We start from the raw sequence: 5,000 nt of genomic DNA, 5'->3' as shown, positions 1-5,000 counted from the left end.
ACGTTGTGCCTTAACCTAACCCACGTTGTGCCTTAACCTAACCCACGTTGTGCCTTAACCTAACCCACGTTGTGCCTTAACCTAACCCGTATTGTGCCTTAACCTAACCCGTATTGTGCCTTAACCTAACCCGTATTGTGCCTTAACCTAACCCGTATTGTGCCTTAACCTAACCCGTATTGTGCCTTAACCTAACCCGTATTGTGCCTTAACCTAACCCGTATTGTGCCTTAACCTAACCCGTATTGTGCCTTAACCTAACCCGTATTGTGCCTTAACCTAACCCGTATTGTGCCTTAACCTAACCCACGTTGTGCCTTAACCTAACCCACGTTGTGCCTTAACCTAACCCACGTTGTGCCTTAACCTAACCCACGTTGTGCCTTAACCTAACCCACGTTGTGCCTTAACCTAACCCACGTTGTGCCTTAACCTAACCCACGTTGTGCCTTAACCTAACCCACGTTGTGCCTTAACCTAACCCACGTTGTGCCTTAACCTAACCCATATTGTGCCTTAACCTAACCCATATTGTGCCTTAACCTAACCCATATTGTGCCTTAACCTAACCCATATTGTGCCTTAACCTAACCCATATTGTGCCTTAACCTAACCCATATTGTGCCTTAACCTAACCCATATTGTGCCTTAACCTAACCCATATTGTGCCTTAACCTAACCCATATTGTGCCTTAACCTAACCCATATTGTGCCTTAACCTAACCCATATTGTGCCTTAACCTAACCCATATTGTGCCTTAACCTAACCCGTATTGTGCCTTAACCTAACCCGTATTGTGCCTTAACCTAACCCGTATTGTGCCTTAACCTAACCCGTATTGTGCCTTAACCTAACCCGTATTGTACCTTAACCTAACCCGTATTGTGCCTTAACCTAACCCGTATTGTGCCTTAACCTAACCCGTATTGTGCCTTAACCTAACCCGTATTGTGCCTTAACCTAACCCGTATTGTGCCTTAACCTAACCCGTATTGTGCCTTAACCTAACCCGTATTGTGCCTTAACCTAACCCGTATTGTGCCTTAACCTAACCCGTATTGTGCCTTAACCTAACCCGTATTGTGCCTTAACCTAACCCGTATTGTGCCTTAACCTAACCCGTATTGTGCCTTAACCTAACCCGTATTGTGCCTTAACCTAACCCGTATTGTGCCTTAACCTAACCCACGTTGTGCCTTAACCTAACCCACGTTGTGCCTTAACCTAACCCACGTTGTGCCTTAACCTAACCCACGTTGTGCCTTAACCTAACCCACGTTGTGCCTTAACCTAACCCACGTTGTGCCTTAACCTAACCCACGTTGTGCCTTAACCTAACCCACGTTGTGCCTTAACCTAACCCACGTTGTGCCTTAACCTAACCCACGTTGTGCCTTAACCTAACCCATATTGTGCCTTAACCTAACCCATATTGTGCCTTAACCTAACCCATATTGTGCCTTAACCTAACCCATATTGTGCCTTAACCTAACCCATATTGTGCCTTAACCTAACCCATATTGTGCCTTAACCTAACCCATATTGTGCCTTAACCTAACCCATATTGTGCCTTAACCTAACCCATATTGTGCCTTAACCTAACCCATATTGTGCCTTAACCTAACCCATATTGTGCCTTAACCTAACCCATATTGTGCCTTAACCTAACCCATATTGTGCCTTAACCTAACCCATATTGTGCCTTAACCTAACCCATATTGTGCCTTAACCTAACCCATATTGTGCCTTAACCTAACCCATATTGTGCCTTAACCTAACCCATATTGTGCCTTAACCTAACCCATATTGTGCCTTAACCTAACCCATATTGTGCCTTAACCTAACCCATATTGTGCCTTAACCTAACCCATATTGTGCCTTAACCTAACCCATATTGTGCCTTAACCTAACCCATATTGTGCCTTAACCTAACCCATATTGTGCCTTAACCTAACCCATATTGTGCCTTAACCTAACCCATATTGTGCCTTAACCTAACCCATATTGTGCCTTAACCTAACCCATATTGTGCCTTAACCTAACCCATATTGTGCCTTAACCTAACCCATATTGTGCCTTAACCTAACCCATATTGTGCCTTAACCTAACCTATATTGCGCCTTAACCTAACCCATGTTGCGCCTTAACCTAACCTATGTTGCGCCTTAACCTAACCTATGTTGCGCCTTAACCTAACCTACGTTGCGCCTTAACCTAACCTATATTGCGCCTTAACCTAACCTATATTGCGCCTTAACCTAACCTATATTGCGCCTTAACCTAACCTATATTGCGCCTTAACCTAACCTATATTGCGCCTTAACCTAACCTACGTTGCGCCTTAACCTAACCCACGTTGCGCCTTAACCTAACCCACGTTGCGCCTTAACCCAACCCACGTTGCGCCTTAACCCAACCCACGTTGCGCCTTAACCCAACCCACGTTGGGCCTTAACCCAACCCACGTTGCGCCTTAACCCAACCCACGTTGGGCCTTAACCCAACACACGTTGGGCCTTAACCCAACACACGTTGGGCCTTAACCCAACACACGTTGGGCCTTAACCCAACACACGTTGGGCCTTAACCCAACACACGTTGGGCCTTAACCCAACACACGTTGGGCCTTAACCCAACACACGTTGGGCCTTAACCCAACACACGTTGGGCCTTAACCCAACACACGTTGGGCCTTAACCCAACACACGTTGGGCCTTAACCCAACACACGTTGGGCCTTAACCCAACACACGTTGGGCCTTAACCCAACACACGTTGGGCCTTAACCCGCTCTGTAATTGTCATACGACGCGTTAAATTAGTGTAGTGTTGCCTAACTGCAACCCCCGCAATATAGTTTGCTACTCGCACTGCCTGGTCCCCAGTGTATCGCTTCATGTTAAACACCTTGCAGCGATACACTGTAATGTGGATGGCAGCAGGACGTACATGCTCAATGCCCTTCGCAGTTGTTCATTGGCATTCGCATGGCGAAGCACTTAGCCTACGCTGTGGTACGGCCTGTGTCAACTGTCCGCTGATGTTGTACGTCCAAATCACACACTGTACTGCACATTGGTCCTCATGTACTGAATGATACATCGTGGTACATGTGACCGTACAACGACTGCGCCAACAACGGCGAACCATGCGGTCCAACTGTTGTGCACTCAGCTATGTGTCGTCTCCCTATAAGAGCCGGATTGCAGTGTGGTATGCCCTGGATGGCGATCAGCATGAGCCGTCTGTTGATGTAGTGGCGCGTGTTGTCAGACGTAGTCGTCTCTTCTCACACACCGTGACAGCATGGTGCACTGCGTTCCACATCTGCGACATGCGACAGAGGCCGGTTGACAGTCGTTCGCGCAATGGACATCGCATACGTACGGGGGCCACCTTCCACGTGTTCGCGAAGCGTGCACATGTTGTTGCGTGTATGTGGGCAGACATAGTGTGTCGTGACACCTGACACAGGCATGCAACAATCGTTGAATTTGCAAATGGCGATGGACGTCTACGTTTGCTGGTGACGTTACGCAAATGAACAACTGGTAAACCGTTGTGGTGCGGTTGTTCTCGCTAGAGGTGAATCAGTGATGGCGACGATCGGTTGAGCTACCAACCGGTTGTTTCAGCGATACCCACCATGCCCACGAACGTGAATGGCATGTGGGTGTGAAGCGATACGCGGCGGTGGCTGGGTGGGACCGTCCCCGGCCGGTGAGGGGGGGCCTCCCGGCGTGCTGGCCGCGCGGTGCGTGGGCGCACGCGCTACAGCCGGCTGGTGGGGGCGGCCAGTGGCAGGCGCGCCGGCCGACGGAGGCGGCAGGCGGCGCAGCTGCGCGCCGGCGCACCCTGCACGCGGCGCCGTGCGGCCAAAGTAGGTCCTCGCGGGCCCGGTGCGAAGCGCGGTGGACATCTGCAGTGTGCTGGTCCGATTGAGGACTGTGTGCGCTGAGGATGCGCCGCCGCCCGGCGCTCGGCGCCGCGACGCCGTCTGCTGCTCGGTCGCCTCTGCGGTTCTCGCAGGTGGTTTGTATCGCAGCTGTGCGGACGTGTTGGCGCGTGCGCTGTGCTGGGAGAGTTCGCTTCGGCACCCAAGTGGGGCTTTTGTCCTTCTGTGGCGCTGGCGTTGGAGCTGCCGGCCACCGTAGGTGGCGCGTGTTGTCTCCCGCCGGCAATGCCACGACAGCACGCTCCCGGGCCTCTGTCGGCAGCGGCAAGCTCAGTTGGGAGCACGGGTGGTCGCACCTAAAGCGTCTACTCGCCAAACTCCGGGCGATTGCGCCTCTCTCGAACCCGACCAAGTACTTAGGACGGCGCTGCGCGCCGCCGGGACCTGAGAGGGTTTCGAGGTGTATCGTGCAGGGGAGCTCAGCCTCCTCCTGTTTGCAGAATAATTGAGCGGACGCTTGCGTGTTCGCGCGGGCCCCCGGGACACACTCCCGGGCGGCCGGCTGCTCAGCTCTAGTTGACGCAGCTCCCTGGTTGATCCTGCCAGTAGTCATATGCTTGTCTCAAAGATTAAGCCATGCATGTCTCAGTACAAGCCGCATTAAGGTGAAACCGCGAATGGCTCATTAAATCAGTTATGGTTCCTTAGATCGTACCCACGTTACTTGGATAACTGTGGTAATTCTAGAGCTAATACATGCAAACAGAGTCCCGACCAGAGATGGAAGGGACGCTTTTATTAGATCAAAACCAATCGGTCGGCTCGTCCGGTCCGTTTGCCTTGGTGACTCTGAATAACTTTGGGCTGATCGCACGGTCCTCGTACCGGCGACGCATCTTTCAAATGTCTGCCTTATCAACTGTCGATGGTAGGTTCTGCGCCTACCATGGTTGTAACGGGTAACGGGGAATCAGGGTTCGATTCCGGAGAGGGAGCCTGAGAAACGGCTACCACATCCAAGGAAGGCAGCAGGCGCGCAAATTACCCACTCCCGGCACGGGGAGGTAGTGACGAAAAATAACGATACGGGACTCATCCGAGGCCC

General features: G+C 51.7%; 1 non-coding gene across 1 annotated transcript in view; it reads left to right on the top strand.

The window, feature by feature from the left end:
- Positions 1-4,481: 4,481 nt before the first annotated feature.
- Positions 4,482-5,000, top strand: part of LOC124575325 — a 1,910-nt gene continuing 1,391 nt past the window's right edge. The window contains exon 1 of the ribosomal RNA XR_006972417.1: positions 4,482-5,000. This exon is cut by the window's right edge and continues 1,391 nt beyond it. This is a non-coding gene — a ribosomal RNA (small subunit ribosomal RNA).

Source organism: Schistocerca americana, unplaced genomic scaffold (genome assembly GCF_021461395.2).
Source record: "Schistocerca americana isolate TAMUIC-IGC-003095 unplaced genomic scaffold, iqSchAmer2.1 HiC_scaffold_236, whole genome shotgun sequence".
NCBI classification, from domain to species: domain Eukaryota; kingdom Metazoa; phylum Arthropoda; class Insecta; order Orthoptera; family Acrididae; genus Schistocerca; species Schistocerca americana.
This window is presented reverse-complemented; position numbering and strand designations above follow the sequence as displayed.